Source organism: Peromyscus maniculatus, chromosome 3 (assembly GCF_049852395.1).
Source record: "Peromyscus maniculatus bairdii isolate BWxNUB_F1_BW_parent chromosome 3, HU_Pman_BW_mat_3.1, whole genome shotgun sequence".
In the NCBI taxonomy this organism is placed as follows: Eukaryota; Metazoa; Chordata; class Mammalia; order Rodentia; family Cricetidae; genus Peromyscus; species Peromyscus maniculatus.
Genome location: NC_134854.1, coordinates 100,405,024 through 100,423,628, shown reverse-complemented (window position 1 = coordinate 100,423,628; position 18,605 = coordinate 100,405,024). Strand labels below are relative to the sequence as shown.

General features: G+C 39.6%; 1 pseudogene; it reads right to left on the bottom strand.

Annotated features, from left to right (window-relative positions):
* Nucleotides 1-4,912: 4,912 nt before the first annotated feature.
* On the bottom strand, nucleotides 4,913-6,302 carry LOC102923348 (glyceraldehyde-3-phosphate dehydrogenase pseudogene; annotated as a pseudogene).
* Between the last annotated feature and the right edge of the window lie 12,303 nt (nucleotides 6,303-18,605).

Genomic DNA, 18,605 nt, shown 5'->3' with positions numbered 1-18,605 from the left:
AAATCAGCCTGGGCTGAATTTCATTCTTGTCTCTTCATGGATTGGTTTTCCCTGCCTGCTGGGAAGCCTGCAGGGAATCACCACAAACAATACTCCTTAAGAATAGAAAATGATTGAGGGGGGAAAATGTGTGGAAGATTATCCCAAGGGGCCAAGAAAACAAACAGCTTAGGAACCTGCTGCCTTCATCCATCAGCCATCATCATGTGATACCATTTAACTCACCTAAGCCTTTTATATGAGCTTGGGGATAGATAGAGAAATGGGCAAGTCTATAGAGAGAAACTGGGGAGAGATTACTTGCCAATAGAAAAAGGTCTAGAAAGGCTTCATTGAAGAAGTCACATTTAAGACCCAAAGGTTAAGCATTTGATACATCAAGTAGTAGAGAGTAAGGAGTAGGGCATTCCATGGCTCAAGATTTGAATGTGGCAGTGTCCAGAGATGGAAACAAATCTGACTTCTTTACAGATGATAGCCTGTAGGTGACAGAGAATAAGAGTGTGTGAGGTGAATTTAGAGTTTGAAGCAGGCAAACAAACTCAGACAGGTGATTTATTCACTTGTTTTGCCTAAGTGTAATTCATAGAGAAAGGAAGGGAGGATGGGGTAATACACTTTAATTATCCCCAAGATCATTCACAGTTCATCTCTAAAAACTGGAAAGAATCTAAGTAGAGAATGGACACCTATGAAGTGGTAATGGTGCAGCTTTATAGTGCTGTTGGTGTGGACCAGGATAATAGTCCTAGAGATGGTTACAAAAGACGTTTACATTTATGATATTTGCATTTATTTACTATTTGCCTGCATGTGTGCATGCTTGTGTGCATGTGCGCAAACATATACAAAAGAGTGTTTATGGAGGTTGGAGGGCAACTTACAACCTTTCATAATGTGGGTTCTGGGGACTGAACTCACATTGTCAGACTGGGTGTGAGGTGTCTTGACCCACTGAACCATCTTTCTGGCCCTATTTATCCATGTTGCTGGGGGAGTTGGCAGTGATCAAAGCAAGGGACATTCAGAAGACCTCCAAGGTTTGTTCGGTGCAGGTGGAAGGTGGGAGAGGGGAGCTTGGAAAAGTCTGAACATCCTCACATTTCGATGACCTTTGGATGACCCTTTGCTGGGAATATATCATGTACTCAATTCCTTTCAGAAGGACTTGGGTGAGGATGGACAACTTGATGGAAAGAATTGCTATACTCTCTTATTTTACATTAGCTTCCTTATGCCAAGGATTTCTCAAATGTCATCCACACCCATTAAATGAACTCTTGTTACCCTCAGGGTGTCAGCATCTGGACAGGGTCCACTCACCTAAGCTAAAAGGTAAGTTCCTGGGTGTTCTTGGGTTATTATTTCTGAGATACTGCTTCCTTATTCTTAACAAATGTATTTACTTCCACACACATGCCCTTCAGGTGACAGAATGCTCAGCTGCCCAACCAGCCCTTGCCTTTTTGGAGCTCACACTCTGGGGAGATCTGATAACAAGGAATGGTAGAAATAAATCTCAGAGGTGATGTGTGTTAAGAGGAAAAGGAGGCTGTAAAAATGCAGTGGGCAAAGTGAGCTATACCGTAAAGTTTATGGAAAGATTGCTAAGAAGGTAAAATTTGGTTTTGTAAATTGCCTGACAGGTATAAGGCTATTCTAAAAAATACTATGCCCTTCACTTTGGTTATTATACTATTGAAATGGTGGACACTAAGAAACTGGAATCTCATATTTCCAGAAGAAGAAGAAGACTGAAGTTTTTGCCAGACAGAGGGGGATCTTGTCCTTAAACAATTTTATAACCTATCAGACCTCTTTGCAGGAGAGTCTGGAGCCATAAAAAATGATGGGAGAGCATACCTTAATCAAGACTGCTTAGTTAGATGCATAACTCTGGCCTTCTACTTAAATGTCAGATCTGTCCCAGTACCTCCCAAAATTGAGTTGGAAGGGGGTCATTGAATCTCTTCCCAATATACCTCACTGAATAATGTTGTTTCTGAATTTCATGAAAATTTGGACTTTTTAATTGACTTATTGAGGATGGGTGGCTGAGTCTGGATTGTTAAGGCCAGAGCACAGTTCTGACCTTAATATCCCTAACAAGTTGAGAAGAATTGGCTCTACAGTTCAAGATAAAAAGTGTTCTACATGGTGGACAAGTGTTGGTGAGGGTAATCCCGGAGCATGGTCAAGATGACTGCAGCTTGCTGTGTAGCAGAGTTCTGGCCATAGAGTTGGGGAGAATTGTCCAAATTTCAAATTTCTTTATTGCTCAGAGCAACTAAGCTTGTACCTCACATCCTGTGTGTGTTGTTTACTCCACGGGACCTAACCAAGGTTAGAAAAGTGGAAAACATGAAAGACAGAGTGGGTTGGAACTGAACCAGATGGGAATTGGAGAAGGCTGAGTTAGGACAGTCTACCAAGTAAGATCAACTGTTCTCTTCCTCTGGCTTGTGTGTTACACTTCTGCTTCCCCCCAACCAGCACTTTGCTTCCTGCACATTCTGTGTTGTGCTCTGGATTCCCCACATGGAAACCCCTTCACCCTCACCTCCATAGGCAGCCTCATCCTGACCATCCTCTGTGTTCTTCTCTGGAAGATCAGCATTTTCTCCTTTAGCTACCCTTGGCAGGAAGCATTCCTCTGGGAGCTGCACAGACGCAATGCTACCATCACCACAGATCTTTATGGTGGCACAGCACCATAACACCCAAATGATATTATTTACATGCCCCCCCATACACACAGAGGACAAGAGAGAGTCTAGAACAAACCTGTCTCTCAAGCTAAGAGAGAGGGAGGGAAGAGGTATCTACACAGTGGGAAACAGGGGAACCACATCAAGTCCTGTTGCAGAATTAAAGACTCCTCCAGGGAAGCCCAGCTTACATTGGTGCAGCTCATGGCATTTCAGAGACACAAGCAAGTTAAGGCAAATCAGAGGACTGGGAAGACTAGAGAATCCATTGATGTGAGGAGGGGAAAGCAGGGACACACAGGAAGCAAGGAAAACCTTCTTGTATTAGGTAAGAAATAGCTCTAAGCCTAGGATCCTCAATGAAATGCTTACCAAAGCCACTCCAGGACAGCAGTTTCTTAGTCCGTTGTCCAGATAAATTGAAGAATGGATTTCAGGGTCAGCAGGAAGGTGAGCTTTGGGCGGGGGCGGAAAGTTCATTACCAGTATGTAGGTGGCAACTTGGGGAAAGGGGAAAGGAAGGCATGGGAGCTCCTGCATCGCCAGAACAGGTTCCACAGAGCACCCTCAGCCCAAGGCCGCTGTCTGGGCTTCAGAAGCTTCACTGTGTTGAAACATGGCTGGAGGTGTTGAGTGATTCAATCCAGACATCCCAAAGACAATACTCATGCACCTCCTCATGCTAGTGTCTGGAATGGGAGTTGGGCTACACCCTCACTCATATCTCCCAAGCAGCTGTGTACACAGAGGTGCTATGGAAAAGAAGAACGAGACACCAGAAAGAAAGCCCGTACTCCACCTGGTTCTGATATTACTGGCCTCCTGGCTGGTACAGAATTGTCTATAACACCTTGAGTGTTTTCAGCTTCTGGATAAGGACAAGAGGCAGAAATGCTCATTTTTGAGGTCCCTGCCCTAAGACCGCCTGAATGGTTTTCCCTGTTCACAATTCCTTTTAAAAACAAAAGCTCCATTTCTTTTTTAAACCTAGACTCCAATTATGTTGTGAGCCATTAGGTCAACAAGGCCAGGACTACATAAAAAGATGTGTTATTACTTTTTAATTGCCAGTAATTGCAGCCTGATACTGTTTGCATCTTGACTGTTCAGTTTAATTTCCTTGAAAAGCAGTGGACTTTGCTCTGGCTCTGATAAAACTTCTGTGTTTATAATAATTTCTTATCAGTCCTTGTTCTGGGAAGGCAATATTCACTCACACACAGAGAAGTGGGCCCTCATCCTGCAGGTACCAAATGGAACAGGCTTTAAGAGACTCAAGCAGGAGCCCAGGTGTTCACAAGGGCTCCCAAGAAATGATTCCAGAAGACAGGGGAGGGGAAATCATTTGACTCCGTCCCAGAGACTGGGTTTTTGTTTCTCCACCTTTCCCAAAGTATCACTGTTTATTCAGATGCACCCATTCTGGGGATGCCCGTTGTCTGGACTTTTGTGAATGATCTTGCAGTCACTCATCAGTGCTGGGATATGGACTGGGATACAGGCTGGGTTATTGGCTTGCTCTTTTCTGGGTCCTCAGCAATCATTTGTGCCTGTTCATCCACTCCACCCCTCTCTCTTTTTCTGAAAATTTAAAGTTATATTCTTTTGTTATTTTGGACATATTAAGCCAAATAAATTACATTTGAAATTTATCATCATCATCATTATTTTCAATTTTATGTGTGAGTATGTTTTTCTGTGTGATACATCTGTGAATGAAGGTGTATGTACTAAGGAACACATGTAGAGCTCAGAGGACAACTTACAGGAATCACTTCTCTTTATGTGATTGGGTTCTAGGAATAATTTCAGGTTCTCAGGCACACATAGAAAACACTCCCTGAAGCCATCTGGCAGGCTTCCATTGTATTTTTATGTCATATAAAAACCTACAACAATATATGTAGTTTTCTTTACATTTCTCTGGGACAGCAATAATTTAGATTTGTGGCTGTGTGTGTGTGTGTGTGTGTGTGTGTGTGTGTGTGTGTGTGTGTATGCACACACATGCAATGAACTTCATTGATGGTATTTAAGAGAAGAGAGTAGGACTTCCTAGCTCCTCCCCTTCTTCTGGGGATTTGGAATGGAAACTAAAGGGAGATGTTCAATGTTGGAAACTGAGCTGGGACAGGGACTTCTTAGCAGGTGGAGGCCTTTCTCTCAGTCTCAAATTCTTATTGGGGTAGATGGCCTAGGGATTTTTACTCCTTGGAGGCCATGTAGTCTATAAGGTCTACCACCCTGTTGCTGTAGCCAGATTTGTTGTCATACCAGGAAATAAGGTTTTCAAAGTTGTCAGTGAGAGCAATGTCAGCTCCAAAATCAAAGATAGAAGAGTAGGCATTGTTATTGAAACCACAGAAGACAATCTGGTTCTCGGTGTAGCCCAAGATGGCTTTTAGTGGGCCCTCCAATACCTGCTTCACCACCTTCCTGTTGTCATCCTCATACATGACAGCTTACTCCAGGTAAAATATCAAATCCATGATGGACACATTGTGGGAAGAAACATGGAAGGCCATGCCAGTGAGCTTCCCCTTCGGCTCTGGGATGACCTGGCCCATGACCTTGTCAGCACCAGTAGATGCTGAGATGATGTTCTGGGCAGCCCCATGGCCATCATGCCACAGCTTTCCAGAGGAGCCATCCACAGTCTTCTGGGTGGCAGTGATGGCAGGGACTGTGGTCATGAGTCCTTCCACAATGCCAAAGTTGTCTGGGGGATCTTGGCCAGGGAGCTAAGTATTTGGTGGTGCAGGAAGTACTGCTGACAATCTTGAGTGAGTTGTCATACTTCTCATGGTTCACACTCATCAAAAACATGGGGGCATCAGCAGAGTAGCAGAGATGATGACTCCTTTGGCCCCATCCTTCAGATGGGCCTCAGCCTCCTCCATGGTGGTAAAGAGCTGGCAGACTTTGTAATATACTTGGCACCAAAATCATCTCTTTTGATGTTTGGGGGATCTCATTCATGGAAGTGAAGATAACCTTCCCACTGATGGCGAGTTTCCTGTTCCCAACCTTGACTGTGCCATTGAACTTGACATGGGTAGAGTCATACCTTGTTGTTGAAGTCATTGAAGGAATCGTTGATAGTGTCTTAGGTTAGAGTTTCTATTGCTGTGAAAAGATACTGTGACCACAGAAACTCTTATAAAAGAAAACATTTAGTTGAGGTGGCAGCTTACATTTTCAGAGATTTAGTCCATTGTCATTATGTCAAGAAGCATGGCAGCATTCAGGAAGACATGGTGCTGGAGAGGGAGCTCCTACATGTTAATATTCAGGCAACAGGAAGTAAACTGAGAGTCCTACATCTTGCAGGCAACAGAAAGTGGTCAGAGTGTCACACAGAGTGAAACTTGAGCAAAAGAGTCCTCAAAGCCCACCCCCACTATGACACATGTCCTCCAACAAGTCCACATGTACTTCAACAAGGTCATACCTCCTAACTGTGCCACTCCCTTTGGGAGCCATTTTCTTTCAAACCACACAGATAACAACAATATCTTCTTTGCTAGAGCTGAAGGAAGCCCTGGTAACCAGGCACCCAATGTGGCCAAATCTGTTCATGTCAACCTTCATCATCCTGTCTTAGGGACAAAGCTGATGTAGCTATCTCTGGAACAGATAGAAGCAGAGAGCCATGTCTGTTCTTTAATGGTTACTTTGACATGTAAAGGATTTCTCATTAGCCCCACCCCCCTTTTTTTAAAGTTTGGGTCTTGCAATGCAGCTCTGGCTCATGTCACACTCACTCATTATGTAGCTCACACTGGCCTTGAACTCATGGCAATCCTCCTGCATCAACATCTTGGAAGTTTGAAATATAGACTTGGACCACAAATTCCAAGTGATATTATCCCACTTTATAAAAAAGATAAGACTGAGTCTAGTATTTTACCCATGCTGACAAGGCCAGCAGCAAAAATAGTTCATGAGTCTGTTAACAGGAAGCTTGGGAAATCCAAGGATAATCACAGTCTCTAAAATAACAATGTATTTAGGACTCGGATAGCAAACTTAACTCAAAACTTGGTCTCAAACTATATATTTCCCTCAAAGTATTTTTTTTTTTTATTTTCAGTCTGGAGGTTAGAGACAGATGGAAGGAGGAGGGGTGTCAGGATTGAGGGCTCAGAGGAGTTTCTTTGGTCTGGTGAATCGTCCTCTGGGGAAGAGTTTTGGTAGACAAATAGAATTCATTTTCAAGGGAAATAAATGAAGTGAGCCTACCACCTGGCTATTTCGCCTAAAACTGTCCTCTGCTTTCCCAGCTTGGCAAGGATTGATCACTCCTTGCCTCTTGTTGCTGTTCCAGTTTCTGAGCAGAGATGCACTTTGCTTTCTCTCCCCTTCACGTAACTGCCACCCTTACATCAGCCCTGAACATTAGCATCCAGCATTGGTATTCCACTGAAAAGTCAAAATCCATAACGTCTTGTTAGACTGTAATGGATGAGTGCCACATGTGGAAAGACTGAGGCTTCAGTCAGGCCATGGTTCTCCTTCACTGGAGCTATACAGGTTTAAAACAGAGTTTGTCCAGCCAGGGCTTGATATTGAACCATGTGCCTGCAATTACTTTATCAAGGAATTACAACCCCGGAAAGAGTTGATTTAGATTACATTTAGACTATCTTTCAACTCTAGGAGTCAATCATTTTATACAAAGCGACACGTGGGGACACACTTCCTCCCAGCTGCTGACCACTGTCACATCCTCCTTTGGGCACTGAAGTTGAGACAGTCACCTCTGCTTCTACTGTGATATCCATTCCTGGCTCCAGGGTAATTGTATTCCAAAAGCTGCAGTGCACATGAATGCAGCGATCTAGACAGGCAACAAACAAACAAACAAATCTATCAAGGTAGTTGTGAAAGAATTACTTAGCTATTTCTAAATAATTTCAAAGGTGAGTAAATGCACCAAACAAATGATGCTGAAGCTGAATGCACCCAGAGTGAGGAACTGTGCATTGTTTACCTACCTCTTTGCTAAAATAGCTTAACAATTTGTCTTTAAATAATCACAATAGAAACCTTCCTATCCTCCTTTTCTCCCTCCTCCTCCACTTCCTCCTCCTTCCTCTTAGTCTCTCCTCTTTCTCCTTTCTCTTCTCCCAGTAGAGCTTTTCTTTTTTCCCAGTCAACCCCGCCCCTGTTTCTACCTTGTACTCTCATACATATACAATTGTGTGTGTGTGTTTGTGAGAGAGAGAGAGAAAGAGAGAGAGAGATCTTTCTGAGCCTTGCCTTATTGCACTAATATGATAATCTCCAATGCTTTACTTTTTCTGCAATAACTTAGAATTGTAAAGCCTGAAACTGACTTACCTTAAGCTATGCACATCTTCACTTCCATCCTTAACCCTGTCCTACAGGAGCACTTGTCATTATTGCCTAGATTCTAACTCATCATTTTTCTTTTAAATCACCTTATGTTTGCACTTTAGCAGATTGTATCTCCTCAAGACTCAGTTTCCCCACATGTTCCTTTCAATTCCTAAAACACTCCTGATATCCTTTTCATCCATATTAGGAACCAAAGTTTTAAGTGAGTTGATAAAAATGTACTGAAAATACTTAATTTTTTATGTTTTAAATAATTTTTATTCATGTATGTGTTTGCTTGTGCCTTCCTTGCTGCAGCAAGCCTGTAGAGGTAAGAGATGACTTGTGCGAGTCACTTCTCTCTTTATACCAGTGAGTCAGGTATTTGAACTCAGGATATCGGGCTTGGTGACATGTGCTTTATCTGAGCCATCTTGCTGTTTAGTTTCACTTGTACTGTCTCCCTTGTCTGTGTTTTCACCCTCTGAGAGTGATCTACTTACCTCCAGAAGCTCTCTTGATGTTTTAATGGCCACTCCTGTCACTTCATTACAGAGCACAAGAGTGTTAACATTGTTCTTCATGCTTAAAGAGTCGTGTCTCCATAGAGATTTTATTTTGTGGTTTTTGTCGCATTAGCACTTAGTTTGAAAGACTACCTGATTTTTCTCTAATAAAAATTAAAAGAAAGGTCTACATTTCTTGGGGGGAAAATAATCAAATAGTGCAGAATGAACCAAATAGTCATGGACATACATTAACTGGAGCAGGGGATGGTCTTTGGTGAATGGCCATAGGCTTCAGTGAGGAAACATGAGCATTGCATACTTGAGGATAAACCAGATTTGGGAAGGGGAACACATGCAGAAAGTTGAATGGGAGATATTAGCTAGTCAGAAATGCTAGCCTATTCCCAAGAAAACCTTGGGAATATCACCATTGTTATTTTACAGAAAGCAAAACTTGCAAACTAAAGATGTCATAAGCAGCTTCAGACACAGTATGTGTGAATTTTGTGTTTACAGTACTCAATGGGCCTGTTCCAGCTTCCTTACCCTTCAGTGATGCTGAGATCAATATTGGTCTTTGATTCTCAGAAGAGTCTTGAAACACTGTATCCACTTCATCACAAATGAAATAGATGGAGAGAAGTGAAGCTACTTACCCTATGCCATTAACCAGGAACTGTCAGTGTTATCATTTGAAGTCATGTTGGGCCTTGAAAACCAGTCTTCTATACTTTTTGAAAAATTGCATTCAGGTGGAAGTTGAATTGGATCAAGTTGCAATCCTAGAAAAAGCTATCACATCCATAACAATCACTTGAATATGCTATGAAGTAGCATCTCCCTGCTCAAGCTGCTTACTGCCTTCTATAATCTTAATATAGACATTTATTTATATATATTTGAACCTAGATTCTTCATAAAATAAGACAGAACATGCAATTGTTTCTTTTTCCCTCCCATTATTCTCTTGCTTCCTTCCCCCCATATAAGACTCTTTGCTAATTTCATATCCTCTATCTATCTATCTATCTATCTATCTATCTATCTATCTATCTATCTATGTTCATCATCATCATCATCATCATCATCAATAATCTATCATCTATCTGTCTGTCTATTATCTAATATATCAAGTATTTATGTATATATCTCCCTGGAGAATACACACACACACACACACACACACACACACACACACATATATATATATGGATAGATAGAAAGATACAGATAAATACCTATATGGCTATTATTCTATCTGTCTCTTCATCAATCCATCTATCTATGCATCCATCCATCCATCCATCCATCCATCCATCAACCCATCAAACTGTCATCTATCCATCTATGTTTAGTTCTGTGTGTGTGTATGTGTGTGTGTGTGTGTGTGTGTGTGTGTGTGTGGTGTGTATGTGTGTGTGTGTGGTGTGTGTGTGTGTGTGTGTGGTGTGTGTGTGTATGTATGTATGTACCAGTCTTGGAATGAGGCCCAGGATTTTGTTAAACAACTTTTTGTTAGACAACAACCACTGAGCTACATACCCCTATTTATGCATTTTTGAGTTGTATTAAAACTTAGCACTTTATTGAAAGCTTATATAAAGTATTTAATCAGAGGCAGAACTACTTCATTTACCACAGGCCGTCTCCCTGTGGTAAGATTAAAAAATACTATAGGCAGGGTCAATGCGTCTTTGCTCATAGTAGAGAGAAGGGTATGCTAAGTGCACCAAGGTAAGCATATGTTCTGCTAAGTCATTCAAACACTTGTAGTTTTTCCTGCTGTTTCACTATTTAAAGCCATGTTCCTGCACACCCATTAATTCCCATTAGTAATGCTGAGATGTGAGTCATGCCCTCTACAAAGGAAAAAGCTTTACTGAGGCAAGTATAATTCCTTACAAGTTCAGTACCTGCATATCTAAGCCAGCCAGGGGGCTAAAAAGTAAAAACTCGACTTTACTCAAACCAGATGTATTAAGCCATAGGAGGTTAGAGAACAAATGTCCAACAGCTCAAGTTCCTACTGCTATTTCCCCTTAATAAATGAGAAACTGGAGCTGACCACATCTTTCACTAAATAGAAATATAAATATTCACCACAAGACACTTCGCTTAAAAGTTTATATAAGAAAAATGTTTTGAAGCAGTTTTAAAAGAATTTTAGTTCTGTTGCTGATATTTAATGAGTCATAAGCTATTTAGGAAGAAAGTATATAAAATATATATTTTTTTAAAGTATAGCAGGAGACATGAATCAGGGGTAAGAAACAACAGAGGACCCAAGTTTGGTTCCCTCATTGGGAAGTTCACAGACACCTGTAACTCCAGGGATTAGGCTACTGCTTCAGCACTCGACACATACATAACCACACATATAAACACATACCCACACATGTAAACACATACCCATACACGTAAACACATACCCATACACATAAACACATACCAACAAACACACACATAAACACATACCCTCACACATGTAAGCACATACCCACACACATAAACACACACACACATAAACACATACCCACACATGTAAACACATATCCATACATGTAAACACACATCCACATACATAAACACACATCCCCATACACAAACACATACTCACACACATAAACACATACAAAGAAACAGTTATAAAATAATTTTTAAAATTGTATAAGAGCATAAGCCTAAATAATTATTGCATTTATAAGAATACAGTAGAATGTATGGGCATTATTTTGAAATTATTACTATTAATATAATCTATATTCTTAATGTGTAGTTTCTTCCCTGTTGTCCAAGGTATATTCTCTTGTACTTTCTCAATTTACACATTGACCTTCATAGATTTTTACATTACATCTTGGAACTAAAAAGGCTAACACCTAATTGGAAAAAATCCTTACGTACTCTACACATTTGAGACAAATGACTCTTTTATTTCTCTGTCCTTATTAATTCTTTCATATATTACATCCTGATCACAGTTTCCCCTCCCTCCCCTCTCCCCCAGTCACACACCACCCCCCCACCCCCCACACCCCCTGCCTTCCCTCTCACCCAATCCACAATCCCTCTAACTCCCTTCAGAAAAGAGCAGGCCTCCCAGAGCCATCAACCAAACATGGCATAATATGCTACTGTAAGACTAGGCACATGCCATCACATCAAGGCTGGGTGAAGCAAACCAGTAGGTAGAAAAAGGTCCCACAAGCAGGCAAAAGAGTCAGTGACCATCCCCTACTTTTTCCTGTTAAGGATCTCACTAGAAGATCAAGCTACTCAGCCATAATATATCTGCAGAGGATCTAGGTGAGATCCCTACAGGATCGCTGATCAATGTGAGCCCTCATGAGTTCTAGTCAATTGATTCTGTGGGACATGTTCTCATGGTATCCCCAACCTCTCTGGTTCCTCTGATCCTTTTTCCTCCTCCTCCATAGGACTCCCTGTGCTCTACTTAATGTTTGGCTGTGAGACTCTGCATCTGCTCCCATCACTTGCTGGATGAAGTCTCTCTCTTCTCTTTGATGAGGATTCTGCTAGGCTCTGGTCCCAGAATACTTTGCAGGCAGGATAAACTGTAGGTCAAAGGTTTTGTGGCTGGGTTGATGTCCCAATCCCTCCACTTGAGGTCTTGCCTGTTTACGGAAGATGGTCTATTCATTCTTTGTGTCTCGCATTACGAGGAGTCTTTGCTAGTGTTACTCTCATAGATTTCATGCAATTTCCCCTGAACTAGGTTTTTTAACCTCGATCCCAAAATGCCCCCTAATTCCAGTCATTTCTCCCAGTATTTACTCTCCCTGCCACTTGATCTCTCCTGTTCCCAACTCCATTCATCCCTAGTCCTCCCACGAAACATACTTTATTTCCCCTTCCCAGGGAAATCTTTGTGATCCCTTTAAGGCCTCATTGTTAATTAGCCTCTCTGGGTCTGTGGACCATAGCATGATTATCTTTTACTTTACAGTTATTATCCATTTAAGTGAATACATGCCATGTTGACCTTTCTGAGTTTGAGTTACTTCAGTCAAGATGATTTTTTCTCTAGTTCCATTTTTTTTTCCTGCAAATTTTATAATGTCATTGTTTTTAACAGCTGAGTAGAGTAATACTCTAATGTGTAAATGTTCCGCCTTGCCTTTATCTGCTCTTCAATTGAGGGACATGTAGATTGTTTCCAATTTCTGGCTATTATGAATAAAGCTGCTACAGACATGATTAAGCAAGTATCCTTGTGATAGGATGGAGCATCCCTTGGGTATATGCCGAGGAGTAGTATAGCTAGTTCTTGAGGATGGTTCCCAATTTTCTGAGAAACCACCATATTGATTTCCAAAGTGACTGTACAAGTTTGCACTCCCATCAGAAGTGGATGTGCTCCCCTTGTTCCATTTCCTCAGCAATCTAAACTGTCACTCCTGTTTTTGATCTTAACCATTTTTACAGGTATAAGATGCAATCTCAAAGTTGTTTTGCTATGCATTTCTCTGATGGCTAAGGATATTGAACATTTTTTTAGTGTTTCTTGGACATTTGAGTTTCCTCTGTTAAGAATTCTCTGTTTAGATCTGTATCCCATTTTAATTGGATAATTTAGTTTGTTGATACCTAATTTCTTGACTTTATATATTTTGGATATTAGCCCCGTGTCAAATGTGGAGTTAGTGAAATTCTTTCCCCATTCTATGGGCTACCCTTTGTCTTATTCTATTAGCCTAGTCAAAATGTTCAAATGTCAACCTTGACTCTATGGTTTGCACTAGAGGTTTATAGTGGTACAGAGCCCAACATGGAAAAATTTAATCTTAATGACTCTTCTGATACCTTCCTGTAAGAATGTTGAGACTTCCTCATACTGCAGTCTCAGATTCTCCAATGTCAATAATTATAGATGCACTGAAAATTTCAAGCCACTCTAAGTGTCTCCTCTTGAGTGGAGACAGCTATTTCTCATTGACTATGGCTTATGTCCACCTCTTGGATTCATTGTCATAAGTTTTGAAGGCTGTATTCCCCCTCACAGTTTTCCTCTTTCATGGTGATTCTCTTATTTCTAAACTCCAGGGCGACTTCTGAGAATATGCTGCCTTAAAATTTTGCAATGCCTACAACTGGAACACTTATGGAAAAGACAGCAACTGAAATATCCCACATCAAATGTTGTTTTCTCAAATCAAAACCAAAACATGGAATCTATGTTTGGATAGATGGGCACCTAAATGCTGACACCTAAATCCCCAATAATTATAAGTCTTATAGCCCTGCTACAAAAATTATTTAGAACAATTTCTATTTGCTCTGAAAACTAAATTACACCAATCTTCCTTGAAGTACACATATTTGTATAAAATGACATTTAAACTCTACATCTGACTCAGGAAAAGTAACTAACCAATCACCTGTGGAAAATTCCATTAGCAGAAAGCAAATAAGATGTCCTAAAATTAATGAATCTATCTACTGAGGTAACTTTTTAATAGTATCAAGTCAGAAAACAATTTTTTTCTTTTTAGAATTTAATTCATGGCTGCTGAATGCCTGAAGAATCTTAACTGAAATGAAATAATAAGTGTTTAATACCTAGAAGGAAGAACTCACTGGGATCATTCACTTCCATTTCTCACCTAGCCTCTAATGTACAGTGTTGCCTAGTCCAAGCCCTCTCTCTTCCTGAGTTTGTTCAATGAAATATAGAGTGAACAGCTGTCCTTTATAGTATACAGGATAGTTTGAAGACAAAGGTAACTAGTGGAGAGTATCAATAAATTAGTCAGTTTCTTAAATTAAAGAGAAGTTGGAACTTCAAGCATTCAGACAATTTATAGGGAGATGAGCACTAGTACCTGTCTTTTTATAAGAAAAGGAAATTGGTGATATTGTATTTTGAGTAAGTAAGGAAAATCCAATGACTCCACTGAGTATTCTCCTTCATAATATCCATTAAGGTAATGTAGCTTAGCAAATAACTACTCTGAGATATTGGCCACAGAATTTCCCTAGAGTTTTTAATCCTCCTATGCATAATAGGATGCTGATTTTCTGGGCTTGGGTCTTCTTATTGTCAGATACTCTCAATGACAAATTAAAGATGTTTAAGACATTTTTCCTTTTGCCTCATGTAGTAGTGAATGTCTTTATAGCAAAGTTCAAAATTACTCTTAGATCTTCCCTTCTCTTCCTCTCAGAGGAAGCTGGTGACAGTGACTGGAGAATCATTTTGGCCTTGATGATACTTTAACTGATATGTTACCAGGTTATTCAGTCACTGCAGATGCTTATTCCTTCCTCTGAAAAATGAGGGTATGACTATTTCAGTCCTAATGATCCTCTGGATATTTCATTGATATGTGCAGAGTTCTGAGCACAATGTCTACCACAAAATCAGTGCTATATAAATGGCAGTCATTAGTGAACTCCTTCACTGACAATTCTTTGATAACACTCTTAAAAAGTGAATTCCTTAATGAGTCACATCTGAATTCCTTTTTTAAAAATTAATCCAATTTTATGATACTTAAGCATATTCTGAGAATGAAGAGAGCTGGACAAGTATGACCACATGCCTCTAAGGGAGCATTGTTAAAGGTTAAAGAAAAGATCAAATCAAGTACAGCTAATAGCTAAGCTACAAAGTGATTCAGTGGTGCTACTTTTCAATAACCTCACCTCAGATCAAATAGTCTTTCCACTGAGAATTATCAAGCACCAATTCTATCATGAACAGCCATTAAGAATATTATTAACTTCTATTTACTACATTATGTATGAGACACCATGATCAATGATGTCTATGCATTGTTTTACTTGATTCCACATTCATTTCATGAAACAGAGCTGATCCCTGAGCCCAACTTCTTAATCACTGTGCTTTCTGCTTGTCCACTATTTGGACTGGCATATGTCACAGCTCAATGAAAACAAATATCTGAGAGATCATGGGGGTACCATAGGTAGTAAAGGTAGTACCATAATCCTAAAGATCCATAATATCTTGGATATTTTCTAAGCTAGGATGTCTTGTGGGAATCCCAACTCCATGTTCTCCCAGCCCAACACATCTGACATCCCTACTCAAGTAGAATCAGCTGACTACAAACCCTCCTCGAATATTGGAGGTGGTACTTCTCCCTCTATCCTCAGAGGGCTTTGGCCACCTGGCTTTGTCTTGGGTGTGTTCATGCTACTCCCCTTTGAACTTCCTGGTGTTCTGGGGTGGAATTCATCTCTGAGACACACCATGGCCTTTCTGTCTACCCTTCAATATGTATGTTCCGTCCATCACCCTTACCAAATCCTAAAGATTGTGTTTGCATTTTGCTTCTGTCTTAACTCTTGGACTTTCCTGCAGTTATAATGAAATCTTGTTTATTACCTGAAATTTTCCCTAAACAATACACAGAACATGAAGAGAAGGCAATAGGAGACACGTGGAAAATATTCCTAATGTCATAGAGATTTCTGAAAAGTTTTTTCTATGAAAGTCACTTATCTGTGGTTCCCACTTCATGTTGTGAATTGTGAACTCCATACAGCAAAGTTTCCTTTATTTTAAACTCTGACTAACTCACAAGATCTAGTATCTTGAAGAAATTTATTTGCAAATCTGAGTTTCTAATCTGATCTCCCTCCCTCCCTCCCTCCCTCCCTCCCTCCCTCCCTCCCTCCCTCCCTCCCTCCCTCCCTCCCTTCCTTCCTTTTGCCTTTCCTCCTTTTCTTTCTTTTAGTAAACTTTGGTTTAAAAGTTGACCATGAGGACAATTTCAGTATTTTGACCCTTGATTTAGTTCAAACATATCTGTAAAAATTTCCGCATTAAATTCTGTATGCAAAGTAGGCTTTCTTGTAAAGCCGCTTAGGGAATAAGCTCAAAGGCTTAGAAAGTAATCGCCCTTTGAATAAAGTTATTTAATCTAAATTGCCATGTGATGGCTTTCTAAAACTCATTTTGTTTGCACAACCCACAAGGAAAGGCCAAAGAATATGTTTTCATTTTAGAATGTTACTTCTAATAGTGAATGCAAAATAAAGCACTTGAAATTATCCATAGTGGCTCCACTTGCAGGCTAATTTTCCTACCATTTTCTATTTCCATAGATTCTTACAGATGAGTTCTATGACCGATAAGAATTTATTCTTCCTGCAGATTGAGATTTTAGTATGGTTTGCAACAAATACATTTCCCAGGGGCTCTCTGATCCACACATTAATGATATTCTAGTGTTTCTCAAAAACAGAAAACTTAGGATTTGTCCCTCAGTAACTTTTGTGTCTATCATCTCATTAGAGAATTAAGAAATACATGACAAAAGTAATAAAGTTATCACTCTAATATATTTAATTTTAAAAATATCAAAATTTTCTTTTCAAGCTGAAAACACACTATGAAGTTAATATAATTATGAATAAATATACTAGAATATTAAATAAAATTTAGAAGGTTTAATATACTAGTTGGCAAAGGTACCAACCCATACTTAGTCAGTAGAGAATGGGTAAAATGGCAATATGTGATCCATGGAGTCCCCTGTCCTCCCTCTTCCCACCACCCAGCCTTCCCCCCTAACCTACCCTCCCCTCCATTCCCACTTCCTCCAAGGCAAGGTTTCCCCTGGGGAGTCATTCTAGCCTGGTAGATTCAGTTGAGGCAGGTCCAGTCCCCTCCTCCCTGCGCAAAGTATCTCAGCATAGGCTCTAGGTTCCAAAAAGCCAGCTCATGCACCAAGGACAGATCCTGGTCCTGCTGCCTGGGGGCCTCCCAAACAGTTCAGGCTAATTAACTATCTCACTTATCCAGAGAGCCTGGTCCAGTTCCATGGGGGCTCCTCAGTTATTGGTTCACAGTTCATGTGTTTCTGCTAGTTTAACAATACCTTTTCTAATGCTGCAGGCTAAAATTTAAGTGTTTATTTGAAATTTATATGTTGACAATATTTTTCATGCTTATTAAATTCTCTCATTAACTCTAATAACTAATTTAGATATTCTTTAGGGTTTCATTCTTTATGGAAATAGAATGTTTGTACAAATACCGAACGCTCTATTTACTTTTTTGATTAATTTTCATTTCCTTTTAAAAGTTGTGCTTTCCGTAATATGATACTGTTGACCAGAATCATAAGGGTGGTGAATTTATGTTCCTGGTTTTGAAGGAAATATTTCCAATGTTTTGATTTTAAGTATTTGAAGATTTCTTTACCCTTCTAAAGTACTCCCATGTACATCTTGATTGTTACCAATGTCCATAACTCAAGTTAGATTTATACTAAGTACATTTTTTTCTCTCCAGGATGATCATTTAAATTTTGTTTTCATTCAAAAAAGAAAATTTCTCAATATGATATAAATAATGGTTCTTCCTGAAACCACCTTTGCATTCTGAGGCTAATTCTTCTTTCTTATCATTTATTGTACAGATTTGATTTGTTTAGTATTTTGTTCAGGAAATTTGCATATAGACTCTTGAGAAAAATTGGCCTTTATATTTGTTTCCCATGTTTGTTCTCAGTGTTTCCTTTTTCCAGCCTTTCATTTTATCCAACATTTTATGAAAAAAATCATATAAATCCAAAGAGAATTGTATGATTAATTCCCATATCTGTTACTAAGAGAAGGCAAAGATCCTTTTATTGCCTACCTTGTTCCATTCAACCACAACTATTTTGTCAGTAATGCAGCAGACTATGTTGATGTAAGTTCTAAAAATAATATTTCATTTGTAAGTATTGTATTAAGTTTAAATGGTAAAATCATCTCATAATATAATATCAATATCCTGGTTGACATGTAAAATCATAGCCCCTTAACTTTATCAAACCTCACATTTCATCCATAATCTCATAATTACTGTGATTTTTCCATATTAGAATCTAAATGTATTTTACATATTGGACTTCCCATATATTTCTCTCAGATGTTAAGTATTGTGTTATTTTATTTTATTAATTCATTGTTTGAATTCAAACTTTCTGGATTTTTTTTCTGGTTGCATTTGTTTTGATGTAACATAAAATCTTTTCCCATCATCTAATTTTCTGGAAATTGGTAGATA